This window comes from Periophthalmus magnuspinnatus, chromosome 13, assembly GCF_009829125.3.
Source record: "Periophthalmus magnuspinnatus isolate fPerMag1 chromosome 13, fPerMag1.2.pri, whole genome shotgun sequence".
Lineage (NCBI taxonomy): Eukaryota > Metazoa > Chordata > Actinopteri > Gobiiformes > Gobiidae > Periophthalmus > Periophthalmus magnuspinnatus.
This window is the reverse complement of record NC_047138.1, coordinates 27,984,283-28,011,806: the sequence shown is the minus strand read 5'-3', so window position 1 is coordinate 28,011,806 and position 27,524 is coordinate 27,984,283.

Sequence of the window (27,524 nt, the reverse complement as noted above, 5' to 3'; positions counted from 1 at the left end):
CGTTTGGGCTGAAGGGAGGCTGGCAAATCTTCTGTTGAATTTGCAGCTTTCCCCGAGCGAAGCCGAGTTTTGGTCAATCAAATGAAAACTGTCAAACAAAACAGTTCTAGATTTGGCTAGAAGAAGGCGCCAGATGTGAGGAATTATGGCTAAAAACCTGTGTTAACCTTTTTCCACTAAATAAAACTGGGTCGAAGCATCACAAACTCTCCTGTGAGGTCTGCAGTGGTCATCAGAAGTGGGCCAAAACAGAAACGCGAATATAAGATTTCCAAACCTGGAAATGAACCTGCAACGTTTTGCCAAAGTGTGATATTCATGGGTTTAAAGCCATGACACAGGCCATCCGTCGCCATAGCAATTAAGCATATCAAATCAAAATATTATATCAATTGTATGACAGTTCTTCACAAAAACTTCCAAAATGTGAAATAATTATTTGCCTATTTATCTGAAACCACTGGTGTGTTCTGCATTTCAATATCTACTAACTGCTAACTGCTAAATTAAAGCTACACTTGGTAACTTTCCTTATATGGTATCTGCTGCAGGTTTGTCTCCATGGTGATGTTCTTGCTTTATCAGAAATGTTCCAAAGTATGGCATTAAACTTGTATTTATTCAACCGCAGGTGTTCGTATTGGTCAGCTTTGAAAAACATGTATTCTTAGTGTGAGTGGGCTCGCCTATGCACTGATATGACCTGTAACGCGGTTTTGTGATGTCTTCTACTTGACAAAGAAGTAAGATATCTGTGGAGACAAGCAGGTGGCTGATCCTCTACCAGAAAAGTTACATAATTTATCTTTAAATAAGTAAAAATAGCACACATACAGACTGGTGATGTGGCGTTTGTGAACGAGTCGACTCTTTTGAATGGCTTCTTAACATGAATGGTTAGAATTGGTTCTTGTTTTTTAAAAGAACTGAATCCTTTTCTTTCTAATTTGTCTGCGTTTTTTATCCTGGTTAACGCTAAACCAACACAAGAATCAAAACAGAAGCAGAGCAGTTTCAAAGGCTAAACTCACTCCCACTCTCAGTTTGAACCATTTTAAACAAATCTGAGTCTTGGTCGTTTCTCTTTGTGATTCATTTGTGGCTAAAATGAGTTTGAACTTTGGCTTCTGTCTTATAAAAAAAAAAAAAAAATGTAAAAAGAGCCTTTTGAACGACTCTTTGAAGTGAACAGATCCAAAAGATTCGAATCCCATAAAAGAGCCGAAAGTCCCATCATTAATACACACACACATACACTGATAGTCTTCCTTTATGGTCTCTGCTTGGCTGCTGTTCAGTCAAACTTTAATGCCACACTGTGGGATATTCGAGGCGAAGAATGAACATTTCCACAGTGACAAGCAGGTGGCTGATCCTCTACCAGAAAAATTACATAATCCATCTTTAAGTGAGTAAAACAGCACACATATATACTGCTTAACGAGGGTCTTCCTTTTGTGGTCTCCGTTTGGTTCCTATTCAATCAAACCTGGCCTTTTCTCTCTGTGAAAATGTGCAAATATAAACTCGCGGAACGTTTTTTGCTCTATTTGAATTCAGTGTTCCATGACTTTTATTGTGCTGATGAGTTTATCAACTGACTACATCCACAAAAGAGCCATAAAACATCCACGCAAACACTCAAAGCGCTCGTAAAACTCATCTTAGCGTAAGTCGACGTGCCAATGACGTCTCCCCACCTCAGCGGTTCAAATTCACACTAGGATTCTCAGCTTTTTCCTCCTCAAAGTGGAACTAAACAGTAAATCAACTATGTTTTGAAACTAAACTGTGTATAAGGTGATTCAGTAGAGTTGTGTGCTGTTCCTAAACATTTTTGGCCATTTTTTTTTACAAACTAGATGATTTTGCAGGTTTTCGAGTCAAACTAAACACTAAATCAACTTGTTCTCCTGATTAGGACAACCAGACGTCCCTATTGACCCGGGACAGTCCCAGTTTTGAGCCCTGTGTCCCCTGTCCCAGCCACAGACTGTATAAAGAAGTGGACAAAGTGAGTGCGACGTCACCCATAGCGTTCAGCTTCAGTCAAATGAAGCTCATCGAGTCCAGCGGTTATAGCGGCGAATTTGGAGCAGAGTTCCGTATTAGGAATTCTAACCACGAGTATCAGCCAATCTGGAGCGAGGCTGTTGAAGGTAGAACCCATTTCCGGCAACACCGCTGGTTTAGCAGAGAGTGGGCCCTTAGCAACACTGTCAATCAAACCTGTTGCTAACGTTAGTGGGAGGGACCTCGGGGAAAGAAAGCAGCTGATTTGAGTATTATTAAAGTTCAAATCTTGATTTATGGACACAAGACCGAAATAAAAATACCAGGATTATGTAAAGCGGATTAATACAAACATTTTAACACCACAATGACGAGGCTCGCAGCAGCAGTTCTAGAGTGAGGGGTGACAGTTTTCTAATGTAAAGTGAAGTCGATGGAAAGTGCGCCCACGATCACTTCCTATACAGAATACTAAACGCTAGCAGTTTAGCTATGTCCATTTATATATATAGTCTATGGTCCCAGCAGATTCATCCAAAACTAGTGATTTGTCCCAGTTTTATACAAGACATGTCCTAGGTGTTCCCATTTTTGACCAATTTGACCCACGCTTGAAAATGGCCATGAGGCAAAAATGCACCAACAAAAGTCCCTTGGATGATGTACTGACCCTCAAATGAGTCGAGAATGGACAAAGTTACGATGTATTTGTACCAACCATCCCAACCCCAGTGTGTCCCACTTTGGAACTTGTAAATCTGGTCACAAACTAGTCCTAATTTTGAACAAACACGACCTGTACATCAAATCTAATCAAACCTCAAACTTTTAGGGATCCATGTTGTTGTTTCTCCCTCTTAATCCAGTCCGGGATCGTCCTTTTCTCTGATCTTTCGCCAAAAGTCCTTCACAAAATAAAAAGAGCGATAGGTCACACGTTAGCTCACACATTAGCTTGCACATTAGCGCACACGTTAGCGAACAGAATATGAGTGCATTCAGGTTTAGTTTACCCACAGTTTAACCTTCAGGCAAATAGTCGATTGCAGAAACGATTCAATAAAGCAAAAATATAAATATATTTAAAAACAAAATGTGAACTTTTAGAATGTATTATTATTTTTTAATCTTATTTCTGTTAGGAATAGATCTAGTTTTGTTCAGGACAGATCCAGCAACCAATGGGTCTTCCTGCATCTCCCTGACCCCCAGCACTCCTACTTCCTGCAGTTATGACTGTTCTTAATCATTTTTGGAAAGTTCAGTGCAACCTAGATCATTTTGCAGGTTTCTGGTGTGTGGCCGCTGCAATTCCAAGTACTACGTGACATCACACACATGACTGCCCAACTTAAAGCCAAAGTCAAATCTGTCAACTGGACAAAAAGTTGTAGGAGTGAAGTCGTTTTTTTTCTTCAGTTGTGGTCAGATCACTGGTGGACACTGCCTTACATCTGTCTGAAGGGAGGAGTTAACTACACTGAAACTAAAAACGCTATTGCTTATAGTTTCTGTATGTATGCTAGGTCTATTGAGCTACACTAAGTGCGCACTGTGCCTGAGACCTACTTAGCATATTCATTCACTCTTAATGGGCCTACTGACTAGCTCTATTGTTCTGTTTGTTTCCTTTGTTTGCTTCGGGTCTGAGGACGTTATGGGGTTATAGATGGGGAAAAGGTGATGTCTAAGGCCTCCATTCCTGTTCAAGGATTGTCTTATCTACAAAAGAGTTCCCCTCTCAAACTATTTCTGCGAAACGTCTTCACTCCTACAACTTTTTGACCAGCTGACAGATTTAACTTTGGCTTTTACGATGGATCAGACGTGGACGACTGAAGGATTACACAGACATGACTGCCAGGTGCTTGTGATTACAAACACCTGGCAGCGGAGGCAAAGTTTGAAATGTGGATACCTGTTAGACCAATCGCATTGTTCCTCATATATCTAGACCCTTGGCCTTTACTCTCCTTCAGTCCCCCAGGTGCAGCTCAGTTTAGCAGCGATATTTGAAAACTGTGGGTGAACTTCAGGTGTTTAGTCCCAGTTAAACGGTGCTGTACTTGATTTTTACTGTCTTAAAGATGTAAAAAACAGATTTGCAGTGGTCCAAAGTTATTCCTCACTCAGAGTTTACAAGCACTTTTCACAGTTTTCAGAAGCCAGAGCACAGTTTCGTTGTCACGGTAATGCTAAAAACAACTATTATTAGCGTCAGACGGTAAAACGCTTCCAAATTAAATGCAGGCAGTACACAGCTGAAATATTTTGACCTCAAGAGCTGCTTGTACAACATATGTGTACTTGCTCAAATACATGGGAAAAAATCGGGGACAGGGCCTTGAAAAAAAGTCCACTGCTTCTGTCTGATCCAGAGGGACACATTCGTCATTAGCTTGGGCAATATCAGCATTTTCTAAGGTCTCAGTCTTGGCTGTGGAAGCACGGTCTTTGTTCAGATGTTGAGGCCAGGATACAGCTGGAAAAAAGTCAAAGAGGAGGAGGAAGAGGAGGAGGAGAAGGAGGAGGAGGTCAGACGCCAGAGATCCCCCCCACTCCTCTCCTCGCCACTTCTCTATTCTCTATCTCCCATCCTTTCCCCTGCACTCCTCTTCCCTCTCTATCCCACTCCTCTCGCCTCTTCCCCCCAGTCCTCTTCCCTCTCTCTCACACTCACACTCCTCTCCCTCTCTCTCTTCACTCCTCTCCCCTCTCGCTCCCTTTCTTCTCACCCTTCTCCCCTCTCCTCTTCCCACTCCTCTTCCCTCTCTCTCACACTCCTCACCCACCCCACTCCTCTCTCTCTCCACTCCTCCCCCCTCTCTCCCCATGCCTTTCTCACTCCTCTCCCCTCTCTCTCTCACTCCTCTCTCCCCGCTCCTCTCCCCACTCCTCTCCCCTCGCTCTCTCACTCCTTTCCCCTCTGTCCCGCTACTCTTCCCTCTCTCTTCCCTCCACCACCCCTCTCTACTCTCTCTCTCTCACTCCTTTCCTCTCTGTCCCCTACTCCTCTCCCCTCTCACTCTCTCTCCTCTCCCCTCTCTACCTCTCCCCTCCCTCTCCCACTCCTCTCTTCTCTCTGTCCCCTCTCACTCTCTCTCCTCTCCCCTCTCTACCTCTCCCCTCCCTCTCCCACTCCTCTCTTCTCTCTGTCCCCTCTCACTCCTCTCCCCTCTGTCCCAGGACGCCCCTGGACCAGATTCAACACAGCTTATTTATCCTCCTTGTTTCTTGCCATCGCACTGGTCTGGTAAAAATATCACATAAAACAGATTTTAGTAACTTTGTTATTTATTTATTGTGTGACTATTTTTTCCCTTCATATTTTGCAACAGAATTATCTCTGTCCAGTACATGTCCAAATGTCTATGATTTAAAGGCCCTATATTACGCAAAATTGACCCTTGTGAGCTTTAAGCCAAAAACATGGAGTTGCGTTTTGTTTTATTCACACACGTTTGATTATTAGTCTGTCACATCTCCAAAGCTCAAAATGCTCCGTTCCACCTTGTGATGTCATGACGCTGTAGTTTTCAAATTAACAACTACCTTTTACCTTTAGTTTAGTAGAGAGTGGAAATACCAGCGCTGGAATCATTCAAACGATTCTAGTGAAGGTGTATGGAGTTTAAAAACACAGTGAAGCACTTCCTGTTTTACCAGATGACATCACAAGGTGGAACAGAGTGTTTTTGAGAGAAAAACTCTAAATATATGGTATACTGTCTCTTCTCCCCTCTTTCCCCGATTCCTCCTCTAACCAATCAGCGAGACACGTGCTTTGTTCTGTCAAAACAAACATGGCGAATAAAAAAGGAGGGAAAAATCACTAAGAAACGGAACAGATTTTAGCAGAATCAACTGTCCAAGTACCAAACCGTTACGTATTTTAGCTGTAAGAAGATATATATTTTGTTCTGAATGTCTGAAGTTAGGACAACGGCCTTGGGTCACATGGTAAACTGTCACATTTTTATATCTACTAATACTGTACTAATACTTATAACCGCTAGTAATACTATCTACTACTACTAAAACTACTACTACAACATTAAACCTTGTGCAATATATGAGTTATGCAGCTGATATGATTGTATTGTGAGCCATATGTTGTGAATCGAATCATGAGAGACCCTGTGATTCCCAGTCCCACCATGTAAAGCACTTTACAAGCATGAAAAACGCTTTATAAATAAAATCTGATGGATTGATTTTGACTCGGTGTGCTCTCCGTACTGATCTGTCTCTACCCTCTGCGGTCTAACGTTTACATTTATTAATTCCATACCTATAAAAACTATTAAATACACATCACTCATTTGTCCGTTTTGGTTAAAATGACACAGCTCTCTTGTTTTTACCAGCGCATTATTTGGAGCGGAGTCCCGTCTTTCAGCTTGGGGCTTTTGCGGTTACATTAGTCTGAATCTCTGTAGGAGCAGTGTGGAGTTTGATGGATGGTTTGACATGAGGAGCTGTGTACCTAAGCGGGACTTTTTCTCATTCGGAAGGTCACGGGGAGATGCGTTTCTTGTTTGGTTTGGATTCACTCATCATCAAAAAGCCAAGTTTCTGTTAAGTCCCTGAGAGTTCCTGAGAGTTGTGGAGAGTGGAGCTTCGCCATGGAGTTTTGATCCAAGCATATGCGAGTCTTTTTCTGGTCTGATCTATACATACTTTTACTATAGTGTGTTGTTTAAATGATGGAAGCCAGTGTACCTCAGAAAAATGTATACTGTTTTTATTTTAAAGCTAATAGTAAATCCAGGTTCTAACACCAATGTACTTCACTGAAAGGTAGAACGGTCAAGTGGACTAAGGGACTGTGGCATCGCCCATAATGTTCAGCTGGAGGCAAATGAAGTTCATCGATGCTAGCAGTTTTAGCGGCCAATTTGGAGTCGAGGTCCATATTTGAAATTCCGACCACGCGTATCATAGCAACCAAAGAGCCAATCTGGAGCAAAGTGGTTGAAGGTAAGGATTGTTGGTTTAGGATGGAGCGGGCGCTTAGAAATGCTGTCAATCCAACCTGTTGCTAACGCTAGCAGGAGCGACCTCGGGGAAAGAAGGCGCTGATTTGCCTGTTATTAATGTTCATCTCTTGATTTACAGACACAAAAGCGAAATAAAAACACCGGGATCATGTAGAGCGGGTTAATACGACCATTTTAAGACCGAAAATGACAAAGCTCACTGCAGCGGGCGATAATTTTTCAATGTAAAGTGAATTGGAGCCAGAGTCGATGGAGCTGGAAGCGCGCCCATGATCACTACGGTTAGCGACGTTCATTATTATATACAGTCCAAACTATAAACTTATTCCAAAAGTTGCAGTGGATGCCATAGTCGTCATTGAGGTTGTATTAATAATCCCTACAGTGACTACAGAGCCGTTTTAAAGCCTCAGAGAATCGGTTCAGTGATGATTTGTTGGTCGTGTGAACATTGAACATTTTACACAGATCAACACCACTTTATATCAGATTTTAGCAGCAAAACTTTTCTCAAATGGGATTCTCGCTTAACCGGAAGTCCCACCACAAAGAAAGTTCGATTTGGAACGTTTAAAGACTAAAGTGGATGGGGAGAATAACATCAACACAACTGAATGCTTCTTGTTTTTTCTTGTTTTCTTGTGTTCTTCCATCTCTCAGACCTGTCTCGGTGCCGCTCTCTTGTCCTGTGTCTGTACTGTACTGTATGTGCTGGGGCTGAGCCTGATGAGAAACCCAGTGTTTGGATGAACGCCTGCGGATTTTGAGATGTTTATCCAAGACTCTGGGCTCATTTGAACTTAAACTCAAACTTAAACATCTTCTGGACAGATCAGCTGACAACGAGCAAACTGTGTCCTCAGCTGTCTCCTTCTCCACTTCAGCGGAGGAGAGTAAAGTGGCTGCAAACAGTTTAATTGAGAGGTAAGTTGCGTACTAGGGATTGTTTTGCCCAAGGGTACAGATTTTTCTCATTTTTCTCATTATATGGACAGCATATAACGTAGCAGCAGAGACACTGATTAATGATTGGCTGCAGATGCTGGGGTTTAGGTAATGAGGATTCAGATCAGAGAGAGTCCTTTTAGGTCAAAACCAGATTTCCCTATTAAATGTGGCAACCCAAATGAGACTCATGTGAGGCTCAGTCTGCTTTCTGATTGGGCATTCATCTTCAGAACCAAAACACCAAATTATAACATAAACCACTTGGCCATGCCCAGTGTTTTTGTAATTAAGAATAAATCAGCATTTGGAAACAGCAGATCAGTTGGTAGAGTGTTTGCCATTGATCTGAAAGTTGGAGGTTCGAATTTACAGATGAATGTTGTCGTTGTGTCCTTGGGCAAGGCACTTCACCCACCTCGCCCCCAGTGTGTGTGTGTACATTGGTGTATGATGTGTGTGAAAGGGTGAGTGGTTCCTTGATGTAAAGTGCCTTGAGAGTGAAAAAACGCTATATAAAAATGTAACCGTTTATCAGAATTGTTATTAGTAAAAGTTAAATTTGATTTGAACATGTTTACCTCGCTCAGTCACAATCGGAGGAGCTCAGAGTAGAGTCGCTGCTCCTCCATGTCGAGCCTTAACTAGCTTGGGCATCTGTTGAAGATACCTCCTGGACGCCTCTCTGGGGAGGTGTTCCTGGCATGCCCCACCAGGAGGAGGCCCAAAACACGCTGGAGGGACTATGTTGCTTGGGGTCCCACCGGAGGAGCTGGAGGACGTGTCTGGGGTGAGGGAAGTCTGGGAGTCTCTGTTTACACTGCTGCCCCCGCGACCCAGCTCCAGACAAGAGGAAGAAAATAGATGGAAAATGATGGATGGATGTTTACCTCGTATCTGAGGACACAGTTAGGTCATATTTATGCAATTTAAAATCTAAGGGGGTAACTATATTCAAATAGCCAATTCTGGTCATTGAAAACAGCTCCAAAACACAACTCCAACTTTAAGGGAGCACTGAGTGTAACTATGGAGACTGTGTTGTACTTTTCATGCATTTTTACTGAGAGCTGCCTGTCACTATGGAGATGGATACATTTAATGCAATAATGTGGAAAATTCAAGGCAAAGTGATAACATCTATGAAGACAAGCAAGTGGTAGAATAGAGAAAGTCATACAGTTCCTCTTTCATTGATTACAAAGATAATTAAACTAAATAAATACATTAAGAATTACATTGCTTTGAAATATAAGTCTGTTGGTGGTTTTCAGATTCTAGACTGTGATGACGTCGTACTCCCAGATGGACGCCACGAGACTACACTGTACTTTACCATGAAATATTCCAAAGCTAAATCCACAAATGTTGAACCTGATCATTTTGATTAGTGACTAGACCCATTAAAGACGACCTACTCTATTGTGCTTGTATCTGCTCTACAGTTATAATCTACGACACCCGCGGATCATTATGTTATAATTTGCACGTCTGAAATCTCAATATTCATGTAAAACGACTTAATAAAAGAAACAAATCTTCTGTCTTCTGTCCATTGTAGAAAACTACAGTGCCCAATGGGAGCGGATGCCACCCTCAACATCATCACAACAGAGAGTCAGCTCCTCTGATTAAGCAACGCTGCCAAATCCTATGTGTATCACCGATTAAGAAAATAAAAATTGGAGAGCAAAGTAAGTAAAGAGCAGTGGGTGTGTACCAGTGGAGGCAAAAACAGGTGTTGATCGTCTTGAAAATACGCGATTAAAGATTACTCAAACATGAACAAAGGGTAAATGAGAAGGAGACCACTATAACAGGGGTGTCAAACTCATTTTTACCGAGGGCCACATCAGCAAAATGGCCGCCATCAAGGGCCAGATGTGACTGTGCGGCAGGATAAATGTCACTAAATGTAGCCGAATGTCATGCAAAATAAATGTAATTATTTTTTAACTTGTTAAATAACGGTTTCTGTGATAACTGACATTTTTAAAAGTGTGTATCTGGCCGGGACACACCTCCTCACAGACCTTCAGCTCTGCTTCAAATACGGCCTTGTACAGACTTTTAATTAGTGGACAATTTGTTGTTTTTTTTGCAGACTCACTTTTTCATACTTAGCTCCATGTTTGGTGTCAAAATGTCGACCTAGACTGTACCGACCTCACCTCATAACACAAAAAACATACAGATTTTTCTTCTCAAAGCACAAACTTGTATTCACCTTCACCTTTCTTCCTCCCAACTTCCTTCCACGCCGACAATTTTCCTCTTCATGAACATTTTGTGATGATCATTTGCAAATATTTCTCAGTTCCAGTTCCAGTTTCCGCTGGGAAAGTCTCATTAGTTTATTGTCAGTGCACACATTAAAGCAGCATAGACTTATTTTAAAATGACAGTCAAGCCTTTTAATTTTAATTTATCTTCTCGCGGGCCACATAAAATGATGTGGCGGGCCGCACAGTTTGACACATGTGCACTATAACATGGTTAAAAGGTCTGATTTAACTTCTTATATTACAAATAAAAATAACAAAAATAATAATAATTCTTTCTGTATTAAATATTATTGGCGTGTAGAATGTTATGATGTCATCTGAAAACACAACGATGGTGAAAAAACGAAACAAAATTTTCCAACGAAACTAACACTGCACAGTTCATTCAAACTGGGATCAAACCTAGACTAGACCGAGACTAAACTTGTCTCACACCAGGACCAAACCAGGACAAGCAAACGCAAACCTAAACACACTGTAAATTTTCCGAGCGAACGTAACAAATTTGTGCTTGTCATTGGGAGCTACACAAATCTGAGGTAAATGTGAGCTAAAAGGCTGTCAGATGGGCTGAATTAGAATGAATCAATCTTGTGAAAGTGCTTATGCCTCCGAGCAGAGCCTTAGTCAGCGATCGGTCAGGCTCACTTTGGTGCAACACAAGCTAATTCTACAGGAAAACAACAAGTTAGCATCTACTGCGCTGTGAAATACAACTGTGCACCTCGGTATCACTAATCAAGTAATGGTCTGGTTTTCTATGTGATCAGCTGATTCTCAACAAACAATACACAAGGATTTTGGGTAACTACCTGAAATAGAATAAATAAAGCATAAACAAAGACTTAAGTCATTATGAACATATAGAGTTTTAGTAACTACTTATAGCCTGAATCATTCCTAAGTCTGAATCATTTTTAAAGGGCCCATATTACACTAGTTTCTGATGTTATAATGTTGTTTACTGGGGTTGTGTTTTGTTTCTTTCACACATGTTAAACGCACAAACCCTTGCATTTTTTTAGGCTGAGTTCTTCTCTCAAACAGAAAACACTCCGTTCCACCTTGTGATGTCATGTGGTGATACAGGAAGTGCTCCTCTGTCTTTTTAAATTCCGTACACCTTCACTAGAGTCAGTTGGAGAATTTCAGCATTGGATTTGTCAATCTCCACTGAACAAAAGGTGAAATGAAGCTGGTAACATGAAAACTACCACTTCATGACATCACAAAGTGGAACGGAGCATTTTGAGCATTGGAGATGTAGACAGACTAGTATTAAAGCGTTAGTCAGGCGTGTGTGAATGAAAGAAAACACAACTCCAGGTCTGTTTTTGAGGTGGTAACGACATTATAACACGGCTAAACGCTCACAAGAGTCCATTTTGTGTAATATATACGACCTTGAATATAAGAATCGTCAGAACCGCAAAGAGTCGGCTCCTTTGACGCATCACATAAAGAGCCACGGGTTTTGTTTCATTTGTGCCAAAATGACTACGCGACACTGCCGAATCCTATGTGTTATATTTTTGTCATATGTTTTGTTTTGTTTTTTCCTTGGGGCATCTTAAACTCAGAATATGGTCTATTGTGGTTCACTTGTTGTCATGTCTATGTGCACTTTTGTCTCATCTGTGTGTTTCTCTAAATGTTCTGTTTCTGACCTGCCTTAGGACAACGGATGTAAAGTAGCTATTGTGCATATTTACATTGATGCTGTTTGTTGACATGTTGATTAATATGCACTGTCCTAATTAAAATAAATAAATAAATGTGTATCACCGATTAAGAAAATTAAATTGGAAAACAAAGTAAGTACGTCACATTAATCTGCAATATGCGTCTTGAAAATAAGCGATTAAACATGCACGAATCGCTCCAAAAACAACTCTGAGAGGGTCAATGAGAGGGAAACGACTACAACATGGGTAAAACCTCTGAAAAGTCCATTTTGCAGGAAAGGTCTGATTTAAGCGATGTGACTTTCTAGTGCAGTTTGAATCCATGTTTTCACTGTGAGTTACAAGCAGAGCCGTGCACACATGAGTAAGTGCGTCAGGCGAGGTGCTTAACTTGTGATTAATCAATGTATTAATCAATGCACCAGCACGATACAGAGAAAAGACCACTCAAGTACAAGTCGAGTGTGGGACTGAAGCAAAAAAGTGCACAGAGTTGATTAAAGCAGTATTATGTAACTTTTTCTGGTGGAGGGGGTGTCATTTGCTAGTCTGTATGGAGTTTTCATTGCTATGTGTAGAATTTACCAAAAATATTGCGTTAAAATACTGTATAACTCAATGGAGACAACAGGTGACAGTACAGAGCCAAGTTACTGGTCACATCTACGGAGAGGCAAGTCCATTAAACACCTAATATTACTATAGTCCATTAAACACCTAATATTACTATAGTAATTGAATAAATGCAAGTTATTTTTAATGCCATAGCCGGAAACATTTCAAGTAATGCAAGAATATCTCCAAAGAGTGAGTCCATTGGTGACAGAGCCCATTCTTCCCACCACCACCATCAGAAAAGTTCCATAGTGCATCTTTAGTAACTTGGTTGATCTAATGCTTTTACATGAAAAAAAGTGGTCACCAGGACTTAAAAAGCTCCAATTCACTTTACATTTATCAGTTTCAATTGCAACCTCTGTTAGCGTCACTACTTCCTGTCAATTTTTATCTCTATGTTTTTGCAGAGTCACGCTAAAATTAATAAATAATTAGAGATAAGTGGACAAATAAACTGAATACTTCACCAGAGAACTCTTCTGTGTTCAGAAAAAAGAGATGTTTATGTCTCAATGCTAACGCTAATGCTAATTTCGAGGCAAACTGCAGTACTCTACATTTAAAACAATCTGATAGTCTTCATTTTGAATGCGTTTGAATTTTAATAGGTTGCTTATTTTATATTTTACGCGTTTAATGAAAGTTAGCATAAGCTTTGAGTCGCAGAGAGCTAGCTAGCGTGCCACCGTCCACAGAGCCAACTGCCCCTCATCCAAAACACCACTGTTACTATAGCGACTGATAGATTGACATATCCAAAACGTCTTCATGTCAAACCATGTGTGATTTTCCAAGCTAAAACCATAGTGTTTTTACAAATCTGCTCTCGTTCTCTGTCGGTACAAACAGCGTACGAGCTTTGACAGAGACGACTCGCAGACTTCACATGATGACTTCTTCTCATTTGCCATTTACTGTTGTGCGCCCAAACCACAAGCTGTTTAGTAAGTAAAATTAAACCCTAAAAGTCAAATATAACTTAAATTTCAAGTCGATATTGCATTATAATGTTCCAGTTGCGGTGCGTACATAGAAGCTGTCTGGCCTGCTCTGCGTCTGGCATGTACACACATATACACAGAGTCTGGACACTGTCAAACGAAGCTGTTTCATATTTTGGACATTCCCGTGTGCTGTTCAGTCAAAATGAATTTTCCCTGCCCTGCCAAATTGAAAAGGCTGTTTATGTCTTTACTATTTTAGCACATAAGGATGGCTGCGTTTAATCCACATACCTCAGAGATGTTTGGTTTTCCACGCGGGTCCTATAATCTGCTGACGATGTGTTTTGAGCTTTGAGCCATGTTGCAGTTTTAAAAAGATACCGGGAGTTGTGTTTTGTTTTATTCATACAAATCCTACAAATTTGAGCCATCGCCCTCTCAAACATAGACTGTATATGGAAGTGGACTGAGTGAGTGTGGGGTTACCCATAGCGTTCGGCTTCAGTCAATTGAAGCTCGTCGAGGCTAGCGGTTATACGGGAGAATTTAGAGTCGAGTTCTATAATTGGAATTCCGACCACGAGTATCATAGCAACCAAAGAGCCAATCTGGAGTGAGGCAGTTCAAGGTAACGCCTCTTCTCACCCGCAGCGCTGGTTTAGCACGGAGCAGGCACGTAGCAACGCTGTCAATCAAACCTGTTGCTAACACTATTGGGAGTGACCTTGGGAAAAAGCCTGATCGGTTTGTTATTAATGTTCATATCACGGACAAAATGACGAGCCTGACAGCAGCCGTTACAGAAAGAGGGGCGACAGTTTTTCAATAGAAAGTGAATTGGAGCCAGAGTCGATGAAGCTGGAAGACATTAGCTACTGCATGTCCATTTATATACAGTCTATGCTCTCAAAAGATCAAAATGCATGATTCCAGGAAAGTATGGTACTCTATATTCAATTACAAGTGTTTTTATTGCTCAAAAATACCTTGAAAAACATCCATTCTTACTATGGATGGAAATGTGGGTCGGGTCTCCTCTCCACAGACCTGACGTGTAATTCGGTGCTGTACCTGTCTTTTTACTGCCAGCTTTTTAGGCCATATTGTGGAGCACTCCAGACAAAGCAATAACGTCTCCAGGCGATGGACCCGCGACCAGAAAAATGACATAGTACTTGTCTTATGCAGTTGTTTCCACATGGTTCTCATCAATTTCCACCCAATTTTCTCACCTTTGAAGGAAGACACTTTCTAGGATAGCACTTATTTGAGTCCAATCTCGACTCGAAAATCCTCACCTCGCGTGCTGTCTGCATCTAATTATGAAGCGTTTTCTTGTCCGATAATCTGGAAGTGTGTGTTAGCATGCTAGTTGTGTTGAACATTACAGTGAACTCCGCAAAAACTCCACTCTAGTCCCTGAAAGCAATGCATAAGGTAAGTAAGGAATAATTTTGGACCACTGCAAACCGTTTTAAGACGATGAAAATCAGACAGCACTTTTAAATAAGCTCATGTCACTCACTACTTCCTTAAATGTACAAATTATTTTGAAACCAACATTTCTTCTTGCTCTGCTTTGTTAGGACTTATTTTGGATCAAACTGTGAAGTGGCAAATGTCCACTGTAACCCAAGTCCAAACTCTTCAGACACTCCATCTTAGAAATGAATCGTGAAGGCCAAATTGTGTCTCAAGCTGCCAAAGATGTACGGCATGTTCCTCATTATTTCCCCAAAGAAGTAATGACCAATTTACCGCAAAGAAAAAGAAAGATTTTGGAAGTCGCTCAAGCTAATTACAACAAATCCAGCTGTAAATGTGCTTAAGCCTTGTCCATGCCGTGCCCGGAGTCGCAGAGGGAGTGATGGTTCTCATGTTTTTGGAAAGACGTTTGTTATGTTTTGCAGCAGGTGACAGGACATTTGAAAGGTTAAAAGTTGAAGGTAGTTTACAACACTCTAGACCACATGTGTCAAACTCAAGGCCCGGGGGCCAAACGCGGCCCGCCACGTCATTTTATGTGGCCCGCGAGAAGGTAAATTAAGGCTTGACTGTCATTTTAAAATAAGTCTATGCTGCTTTAATGTGTGCATTGACAATAAACTAATGAGATTTTACCAACAAGTGACACTGAGAAATATTTGCAAATAATCATCCCAAATTGTTTAGGAAGAGGAACATTTCCGGCGTGGAAGGAAGTTTCAAGAAAGGTGCTAAAGGTGAATACAAGTCTGTGCTTTAAGGAGAAAATCTGTATGTTTTTTGTGTTATGAGTCGGGGTCGGTACAATCTACATCGACATTTTGACACCAAACACAGAGCTAAGTATGAAAAAGTTAGACTGCAAGAAAAACAACAAATTGTCCAATAATTAAAAGGCTAAAAAAGTCTGTTTTTGAAGCAATTCTGAAGGTTCTGACCAGATACACACTTTTATCAGGAAATACACAGTTACCCGGAGTTACACAGACACGTAATATTTGCAACTTGAATAAGTAATAAATACAGAAACAGTTATTTAACAAGTTTAAAAGTCGTTACATTTATTTTACATGACATTTGTTTACATTTAGTGACATTTATCCTGCCGCACAGTCACATCTGGCCCTTGATGGCGGCCATTTTGCTGATGTGGCCCTCGATGAAAATGAGTTTGACACCTCTGTTTTAGACCAACTTGTGGTGAGTACAAGTGATGATACTCAAGAGCTCTTAAAGAGACAGTACCTCACTTTAATCTATTTTTGTTAAACGTGCTGTGCTTAATTTTCTCCCACGTATTTGAGCGATTTGTCTTGCTCCAGCACAGATGTTTGGTATATACATCTGTTGAGGTCAAAATATGTCAGAAGTGTGCATCAGTTTATAAAGTGTTGTACTGTCCATTAATCAGGAAGTCCCTAGGGAGGTGTTCTGGGCATGTCCCACCGGGCGGAGACATGTCTATGAATACGTCTCTCGGCTGGCCTAGGAACGCTTTGGGGTCCCAACGGAGGAGCTGGAGGACGTGTCTGGGGTGAGGGAAGCCTGGGAGTCCCTGCTTAGACTGCTTTCCCCACGACCCAGAATAAAATGGACGGACGGATGCATAATTAGGACATGTATGTTAGCATGGTACCTGTTCTTCGCATTAACGTGAAGGTAAAACTCCAGTAATTTCTCAAAGCTGTGAACTTATAAACTCATCACAGTGAATCATTAGGATGTTCTGGATGCATATGGGAAGTGAGGAGTAACTTTGGTCCACTGCAAATTATGTGAAATGACCTAGTTTTGTTTTTCATGTTGTAATCGCCTGGACAGCAATCTTAGCGGTTTTGACGAGATGATTTGTCCACTGCAAACCCAAGTGCATTTATTTCCAGCAACAGAAATATTTATAAAAAAAATAACAGCAAAATTTAAACTACACAACCTCAATCAATAAAAATTTCAAGCGTCTTTGTGCATTGTCCTTTTTACCCATTAGCGTTAAGGTTAGGCCTAATGGGAAATGGACTAGCTACATTACACTCGTATTTAAAGTTGTTTTCTCTGGACCAACCCCAGTGCACACTAGATTTAGTTATGTTTTTTTTTTACTTTACTCTTGTTCACATACACTACGCATCATTCACCCCAAACATTGCCCCAAGAGGCACACGAGAGCCCATCATCTGATCGCCAAACTTATTTCTATCCATAATTATTATTTTTGAGCAGACGCATCAAGTCGTCTCCAATTCCCAGGCTTCCAAATCCGAGTCAAATCCCAAATCTTAGTCCATTTCATTAACTGATCTAAATAGTGGACTTATTTTGACCTCAAGAGCTGCTTCTCCAGTGAATCTCCGCATTTTGCTCAAATACATGGGAAAAAATTGGGTAGTGGCCCAATATTTCACAATTCCCCATGTTGAAGTTGTTTTCCCTAGTTCACGTTCAGGCTTTGGACAAATGGCTGTGGTTGAGTTGATAAAAGGAACTTGTATTCACTCTATCAATGACATTTCTATAAGTACATTTTGTGGTTACGCTCCCAGGTCAGCGATCGTCTCCGTAGGAAAGACCGGTGAGTTCAACCGTAGCTTATTATAAATTATAAATATGGAAACGCAGTGTAAATTGTACCATTGTGAGTACGGTGAAAAGAAACTGGCCATCCGGGGTCTAAATCAGTTACTAATTTAGCCACAGATGCCCTAGGGCTGAGTGATGGAAATGTGGCTGAAAGTTTGAACCACTGGCCTCTCTGACCTCCAACCGCTCACTCAGAAAACACATTCAGACTAATTATTGAGTATTTTGTTATCGAGGAACTTACAATGGCTTAGAAAGTAAAAATGTGGTGTAAAAATATGTAGGGTTTAATGGAATAAGAGTGGGTGCAACTGTTTTAAACGTATCAGGTTCAGGTCTGTTGTCTCCAAGGAGAGTTTTGCCTGAAATATTCCAGTCCAATTCCAGGTGTTTTTGTTACTCGGAAGCTATTGAAAAATGTGCATTCTTGTGTGAGTGGGATTGCCCCTCCACAGATATGACTTGTAACCACAGACTGTATAAAGAAGTGGACTAAGGGAGCGTGACGTTCAGCTCTAGCTAAATGAATCTTGTCGAAGCTAGCAGTTATAGAGGTGAATTTAGAGTGGAGTTCCATGTTTGGAATGCCGATCGGGAGTATCATAGCAACCAAAGAGCCAATCTGGAGCGAGGCTGTTGAATATAACACTGCTTCCAGCCCACACCGCTGGTTTAGCAGGAGGTGGGCACTTAGCAACGCTGTCAATCAAACCTGTTGCTAACGCTAGTGAGAGCGACCTCGGGGTCTTTTTTTCATAGTTTGACGTGCGACTTATACTCAGATGCAATTTATATGTTTTTTTCTTCATTATTATGCTTTTTTTTTGGATGGTTTTTTTTCTTTTTTTGTTTTTTTTTCCATGGAGATAGCTATCGTTAATGACATACTGTGGAATAGTCAAGGCAAAGAAAAGCAGGTGGCAGACTCTCCACCAAAAAGATACGTAGAGAATCTTTAAAAAATATATACAAAATAATACTCAAGGTGTTTCCCAGGGACCCCAGGTTATAATTTGCGACCATTCAAATCCTACAAAAGCAGATGTTGCAGGTTGGAGCCGAGCCAAGTCCGTCTTTATAAAACCAAAATGGCTGTAACTTACTGAAACGCATCACTTCACCCCATGAAACTCCTGTAGCGTTTGGACATGTTTGACTTATGTGTTCTGTGCTTTTTCTTCATAAACCAAGTCAGACTGTCCCTTTATTGCACCCCACCTGTACTGACACACACACAGCTGCACACACACACACACACACACACCTGCACACACATTCTGGATTCACGTATCTTTTGAGGACATTCTTGAACACTAATCTTAACCAGACTCACTGTGGTTAAAGTATCTACTACTGTCTTAACCTTGACACTAATCCTTTTGGTGCCTTTGAGAAAAACAGGTTATCAATAGACTTTCTGAAATCGTTTAAGAAATTTGACTTTTGTATTTGACCCATCCTTGAATGCCGTATGGGTACCAACTTATGGGTACCTTTCACCAGATCTTTAGATTGGTTCTTATGCCAAAAAAAATAAAAAATAAAATAAAATAAAATAAAATGGTAGTATTGCAAATGTTGTTTTGAAGCTGTGCAGAAATGGATAAAAGAGTTTTGTGTTAAAATAATAATAAATTAATACAAAATACATAAATAAATAAAAATAAAAACAAGGATACAAAGTGATTTTAGTTGTTTCTTATATAGTCCATTAATATTCATAATACTTAAATAATATTATGCAAAATTGACTTTTAGGAACAGTTTCTAACGTTATAAAATGTCTAAAATGTTTGAGTAATCTAGCGATCTCCCCTATTCGAACCCTTCTTACTGTTAGCTTTAAGATTCTGTACAAGACTCCGCCCACAAGCCTAATTATCCATAAATATACAAAAGCAAGATACAAAACAATACACTACAACTTCACAAATCTGGTGGGATGTGCAGTAGTTCCATTAGCAGAAGGGGGAGTGACTTAGTACAGGGAGCAAAGGGAGGAGGGACTCTGAAAATGAAACTTAGTAAACATGTTAGCACGTTTATGGCGCGTACGCATTTTCAAAACAATAAAAAAGTAACACGGTGAGCTAAATATGCTACGTGTTAGCAGTTACCCCGTAGTAGTGTATATATTAGCACATTTTGCTATCATAATAATCACAATCATATCGCCCACTCCTAAAAAATGGCGTATCTAAGGACATCCACGGAAACGCCGCGATCTTCTTGCACTTCGCCATCCTTCCGTTTCAGTCCCCGTCCGACCTGATAAACACGCACACACACACACTCACCTGTTTGTAATCCAGCCTGATGAAGCAGTAATGTTTTGCACCTGTGTCACTGCTCCCATCCGCTCTCTCAGCCTCATAAGCCGTGCAGCGCGGCGCTAGGCCTCGTGAAAGTCGATTAGACATGAAAGCGGCGTTCGGGGGATGGATGGCCCTTCAGGGGAGGGCTCTGGGTTTGGTCCAGTCTTGAAGAAGAACCGGAGAGATAAGTGCTTTGTCAGATGAACCGAGCTGACAACGGGAGGCAGCGAGCGGAGAGACGGGCTGCGTGCTGAGATCGGCTATTCTAAATACAAGAGGTTTACTGCAGTTTAAGCAGACGACTCATTCAGACCGTTTTTGAAAGTAATTTAGCCGAGTATCAACTGTCGTCTGTGAACGTACCGGGCTTTGAATGAGGATTGGAAAGGAAAATTTGTCCAACTATATTACGTCATACGCTAAAGGTAAAAAGTAGCTGTTAACTTGAAAACTACCACTTTATGACATCACAAGGTGGAGTAGAGCATTTTGACCTTTGGAGAATAATAAAGTGTTACTCAAACATGTGTGAAAATGAAACAAAACGCGACTCCAAGTATGTTTTTGAGGAGATAACAGCATTATAACATGACTAAAAGCTCACAGGAGTCAATTTTGCGTAATATAGGACCTTTACTGTACAACAAGCTAATCGTACACACTGTAGAGGTGAAACTGAACACACTCACACTATATTACTCACTAAATCTGATGTAAAGGCACTGCTCGGATGCCATTACATCAGAGAGGAGCCCTGCGCGTTAACTCTACCATACGTTTCATGGACCTGTCTCCTTCACTCTTCTCATCAGAGCTCCTTTGTAGAGTCTTTCCCTCAGGCCAGGTTCAGTTTAAGGGCAACGCGATGAAGAGGAGGAAGAGGAGGTAGAGGAGGAGGAGGAGCAGCATCAGCATCTGTCCTTTAATGAGGCTCTTCGCACAAACCAATGTGGACAACGATCGCCCGAGGAGGTCCAGACTCCCCAAGTCACCGAGGAGGGATGTATATAAAGACGGCTTTAAATGGACATATAGTTTTATTATATCAGCAAATATGATTCTAATAGACCAGGTACGGACTGAAAATGTCACGCTTATTATTGTGGGAGGTCATGATAAGGCAAAGGTAAGAAAAGAGTGTTGTTTTTTTTACTTTTGGCTAAAAGGTATATACTGTGGCTTTGACAACTTAACTTAAAGGTCTTATATTACACAAAATTGACTCTTGTGAGCTTTAAGTCATGTTATAATGTGTATACCTCCTCAAAAACATACCTGGAGTTGTGTTTTGTTTCATTCACAAAGGTTTACGTTATCCGTTGTTAAGCTCAAATGTTCTGCTCCACCTTGTGATGTCATGTAGTGGTAGTTATTTAAGTTAAGAGCTACGTTTTACCATTTGTTCAGTAGAGTTTTGCGATTCCGACGCTGAAATGATCGAAATTATTCTAGTGAAGCTGTGCGGAGTTTCAAAACACAGTAGAGCACTTCCTGTATTGGCACATGACATCACAAGGTGGGACAGAGTGTTTTCTGTTTGAGAGAAGAAATCTAGTCTAAATATGCAGGGTTTGTGTGTTAAACGTGTGAATGAAACAAAACACAACTCTGGGTATGTTTGTGATGAGGAAACAACATTATAATAGATCAGAAAATTGCGTAATATGGGCCCTTTAACAACAGCATATGCGATAGTTTACAGAATTAAAGGGCCAGTACCCAGTTTTTCCACATCTATTTGAGAAAAAATGATCTTACAGTACAGATATTTTGAACTCAAGAGCTGCTCATACAATATAAGTCCATGTACTGGCCTCTGAAAGTTGTAAAAAGCCCTTATAAACTCATCATGGTGAATACTTACGGTGCTCTGAATGCATAAGGCAAGTGAGGAATAACTTTGAACCACTGCAAACCGCTTAAAACTACACCAGATCTGTTTTTCATGTTTTTTGAGGTTGTAAAAATCTGGGGTGAGGTGAAACGATTCAACTTATGGATAAAGCTTTGAATTTTTCTGCCTTTTCCCACAGTTAGAAGGCAATATTTTACAGATTTAAACTGTCTCTCCCCCTCTCGCTGTCTCTTTGGACTGTGTTAAATTTACAGTGTCAGCTAAGCACAGATATTAAAATCATTAGCGCAGCGTGTGTGTTAGCTTAAGCCGCGGGTCGTGCCACAGGGGCATGTTTTATGGCTCTTTTTATTCAGTAATCCTCAGTGGTTTGTTTGAGGTGTAGTTTCCTCTCTCTCACATACACACACACACACACACACACACACACACACACACACTCTCTCTGTCTTTCTCTCCCTCTCTTTCTCTTTCTCTCCTCCGCTCTTTCTCTCTCACTGCTCTGTGTTATGAAAGAAACCCATTGTGTGCTTATTACTGAGCCTGTAATCCCCTTATCAATCAGGAAACTAGTCACAAAGTACATACAGGGAGTTTAGGAAATTGCAAACAAATCAGGATAAGATTTTTTATTTATTTTTTTATTTGGCAACATGGTGCAACAAACAAGTCAATAATGATAGCAAATAGAAAAAGATATTGATAAGAAATAGATATTTTTCATTGCGGAGGTGGGGACTTGTGGGTCATGATTTGGACTCGAGTCAGACTTGAGTCACTATTTTGGTGACTTGGGACTTGACTTGATAAAATTAACACCAATACTCGAGACTTGACTTGGACTTGAGCCCTGTGACTTGAGATGACTTGATGATTCTCAAAAACTACATCAAAAGTTGGTACTTCGGTTTAAAGACTTGAGCTTCGAGGCAAAGGACTTGGACTCGACTTGGACTTGTGGGGCATTGACGGGACTTGTCTTGAGACTTGACCTGATAAAATGAACTAACACTCAGGACTTGACTTGGACTTGAGCCCTGTGACTTCAGATGACTTGATGATTCTCAAAAACTACATCAAAAGTTGGTACTTCAGTTTAAAGACTTGAGCTTCAAAGCAGAGGACTTGGACTTGACTTGGACTTGTGGGTCGTTGACTTGGGACTTGCCTTGAGACTTGATAAAATGGACTAACACTTGAGACTTGACTTGGACCTAAGCCCTGTGACTTGAGATGACTTGATGCTTCTCAAAAATATATCAAAAGTCGGTATTTCGGTTTAAAGACTTGCGCTTCGAAGCAGTAGACTTGGACTTGTGCGCCATTAAATTGGGACTTGAGTTGGGACTTCACTTGATAAAATGGTCTAACACTCAGGACTTGAATTGGACTTGAGCCCTTTGACTTGAGAAGACTTGATGCTTCTCAAAAACTACATTAAAAGTTGGTACTTCGGTTTAAAGACTTGAGCTTCAAAGCAGAGGACTTGGTCTCGACTTGGACTTGTGAGTCAGTGACTTGAGACTTGACTTGATAAAATGAACAAACACTCAGGACTTGACTTGGACTGGAGCCGTTGAGCCCTGTGACTTGAGATGACTATCAAAAGTTGGCGCATTGATTTTAAGAACTTGGAACTTCACTTGGACTTTAGGTAAAAGACTTGACTTGAGACTTGAAAAACAATGACTTGGTCCCACCTTTATTTAAAGTTAATAAGTATAATTTCTGACCAAAAAGCTTTTCTCAAACATCCAGTGAAGACAGAAAATATTAGACCCAGATCCACATTCGCTGATGCCAAGTAATTTTTGCGTCTTATGTAATCAACTTAAAAATGCTTTTGATTTTGTATTTCATATTTAAAAAAGCAAACTGTTATAAAATATATTTATTAAAAAAACACAAATAAATGCAAAAAGAAAATAAAAAGCAAGTGGTCACATTTTTATATAGCACTTTTCAAACCCATTCACACACACATTCATACACCAGTGTACACAGACACTGGGGGCGAGTTGGGTTAAGTGTCTTGCCCAAGGACACAACAACAGTATTAATTTGTGGGAGCTGGAATCGCACCGCCAACCTGTGGATCAGTGGATCTGACTGCTCAACCAATGACGTTTATGTCAAAAGCGGGATTCGAAACCTCCAACCTTCGGACCAAACCGTGTGATAAATAAATACATGAACAAATAAAAAGCTTATTAAAGATTAGACACACAAAAATTAAAATGTAAAAACACACGAGCTGACATGTGATCGTATGAACTGGCTCATCGCTGTGTGGGTGTGTCTGTGCATTCCTCTGGGCCACACTCTGCATGTGTCAGAGAAATGCATTACATCTGATAACACGTCCAGGTCAAAGGTCAGGCCACACATGAGCGCTGTGTTCAACATTGTTCTTAAATATCATAGATCATACATCGCTCACGGGGCAAAGGCTTGAACTTTCTCTTTATTAAAGGAGGAGACTGCATGGGAAAAACACATCTCTGCTGTTCACAGTGTATCAACGAGACAATAGAGCACCAAGGAATTTCAGCCACGTTTCAGTTGTGTTCAAGTCTAAACATTTTGGGTCTTTGCTTTTGTCTGAACCTGATGTTTAAAGTCTTGTAATGTCAGTGTTGTGTCTGGTGTTGTGTTTACCTGCCTGAGGACAACTCATGAAATGTAGATATTGTGTCACTGCGACATGTTTCTGTTGAAGCTGCTTGTTGACACATTAGTTTGAACTGTCCTAATTTAAATGAAATGAAATCTGAAACTCGATCCACAACCTGACAGGTTTTCAGACAAGACACAAATGTAACAGACTTGTGAATGTCACCAGGAAATAAAATGATTGTTTAAGTATGTTTTTTAAAAGATTCATTTTGTGTGAACATTACGGTTACAGTTTTTTGGGTTTTTTTGCACCAGAGAAGCAACAATAGTAGATTTTTGTTCCCAAAATCACTAATCAGCATTCAGGGAGCCCTGAGCAAACTGTCCCTTAGGGGCCCTCCCCACTTCACTGGTACTTGATCTTAACAATTGACGACCCACATCTCAACTCAATATTGATGCTGGTGATACAAACACAGCGGCTTCATTACTGCCGTACGCAAACAGATGTACTTAGGTGAAAAAAAGCTATTGTAAAGACCCAGAACAATCTGGCCACAGAACTGTCATGGGACGGGGGGTGTGGGGCATCCTCCTGCAGATGTATTTATTTAAGTTTTTTAATTCCAGACATTTCTACATCGTGAAAAAATAATAATATTTAACCTGCAGTTACGGAATAAATTTCTCGTAATTACGACATAATGTAACTTTGAGGATGAGGCTACTGCAGGTGATTCAGTTCAGTCTGTGGGACAGTGCGGAGTAGCCTGATTTACTGAACTTTTATCATCTCTATTGGCTTAAAATACAGACTATTCTTCAAGAAGTTGGCTATAACACGAGCTTGTCAACTGCAAAAATGCCTCAGAGTGTGCTCCCACCAGCCCAATCAAACCCTGTCCAAGCTCGGCACATTTTGGACTTTGGGACGGAGGTGGGACAAAGCAAAGGCTGCTCGTGTACACACACAACTTCACTGCATGAGCCCCGTCAGATGATGTTACTCAAATGGCAAATAAATTCTGCTCCAAAACACACGGCAGAGCTGTGCTTCCTTGAATAAGGTCTGTGGACAGAGATAGTGTTTGGCAGCTTCTCGTCTCCTGTTGCCATTGCTGCTCCTCTGACTCCACTATTTAAACCTAAAATTTCACATTTTAATGTGAACATATTTAGCTCACATCTAATGTACTGAATAGGAGCAAGTCACTGCAGGTCTGAGCTCAGTCTCTATAATCTGTAGCAATGCTCAAGGGAAGAGCCATTAAGCTCTTATGATTTTACTTCTGTTTAATGACAGGATGGGCCACATGGCACTACTCCAACTTGTAGGAATAGGCCTACTGTAATAAGCTGCGGGCCTGCCTTTTAGATGCTGTGCCAATGTGTCTGGAGACCAGAGCATGGATCCAGAGCGTCTGTCTGTGCAGAACCAAACACCTGCACAGGCTCTGGGCTGTTGGGCTGTCGATGTACATCGACACTGATCATAACATATGAAGCTGAAAAGGTTGTCTGTGCACACATCTCTGTTTATTCTGTGTTGCTGTGTTAGACACAGTTGGAGCCTGTGTGCCTGGACACTCTAGTCGCTCCAAGACATCCCATAATTCTGCTTTATATTTTGGGCTTCAGGAAATAGCTGGTCCCAAAAACGTGCGGCAAGAGCTGCAGTTTAAAGACACTGATTCTTTCACAGTTTCTTTCCTTGTGCCACCAAAGAATGTGCCAGCCTTCACTCACGAGGGGATTCAAAACGAGCCAACCAGAAAACACGATGTGCGGGGTTTCTGGATAAATTGCCTCACTCTCCCCCTGCACAATCTAACATAATGGCCTGTCACATATGCTATGACCCTAAGAGGCCAACGACCTGCAAAGGACCAGCAGCTTGGTCCAGAGTCCAGCAATTATTGATCCACAAAGTTAAGTCCCTTCTCCTCATCACTTATGGTACGGTGGCCTCTTATGATCACAACCATCTGACAGACGCTTCGCCTGAACAAACATATCCATGTGGGTGAAGGCGCATGTGCTCTTAGGAAACAGGGGGGGGCTGGGAGGGCATCAGTGGCAGTGTGGGATATCATGTTTAGATCTGAGTATAAAGAAACTTGTTCCAAATACAGGAAATGTGGCTGGTTACTGTATGATTGAGCAGCAAGGTGAAAAATGACGAGATATATACTTATGTTTTACATTTCAGTACATTTCAGTTTTTAGTTTTTTGACCAATTTTAATGCAATTTTAGGAAACTCTGGTGACTTCTGGACCCCATTCCACTTCTGCTATCCATCCCATAAACTTATCATGCTCCCAGAAACCTCCTCTGCCATACGCTGTAACTGTTTCTGCCCTCTTTGGATCAAACCCACATCTCTCAGTCTTGTTCAGCTTGTAACCTTGACTCGAACGAGCGCACAGTTCCGACAGTTTTCTCACAATGAAATCAGGCATTCCAGTGTTGAAGTTTGAAGGTCAAAGACACAGTTTTGGATTCAGTTCATTCTTGCGTCGTGGCCTAGCATAGCATGTGATAATTAGCCCTTGAAACGCACACACGCTAGCGCTCTTATTGATTTAGAGTCGGCACAAACGGCTCATCCGATTAGGTCCGCTCTCACGCGAAACTCCCCGTGCATCTTTCTCTGTACATTCCAGCGTTCTCCTGACTCAGACGAGATGCTAGCCGAGCGTTTGGAGGATAGAGGATCCCTTGTGTACGAGGCAGGGGACCGTACCCTTGGCCTACTTTCACTCTACACGCACAAACGTCTCCAGATATGTTCACGTGTTCTTGGAGTTTAGCGAAATTAGCATACACTGAAACGAAACAAGCTAGCACTAACACTTTGTAATGAACTACACGTGTAATAATAGACTTAATAAAGCATGAACTAAAACGCAAATCACCGTTAAGAGCTTTGGGTATCTTAAAAGTCGCTGATTACTTACTTACAATGAACAAACTGTTAATTAAGAATGATTTAGACTTACTAAATACTTAATTAACACCCTAATCCGAAGCCTGTAATTAAAGATACAGTGTGTAACTTTCTGGAGGTGGCTCTTGGGTGATTGGAAAAATAGAAATAAAAGGTTCAAACCATATTTCGGAACATTCTCCATGGAGATAATTATGTTTCATGCCGTACTGTGGAAGGATATAGCCAAACGGACAA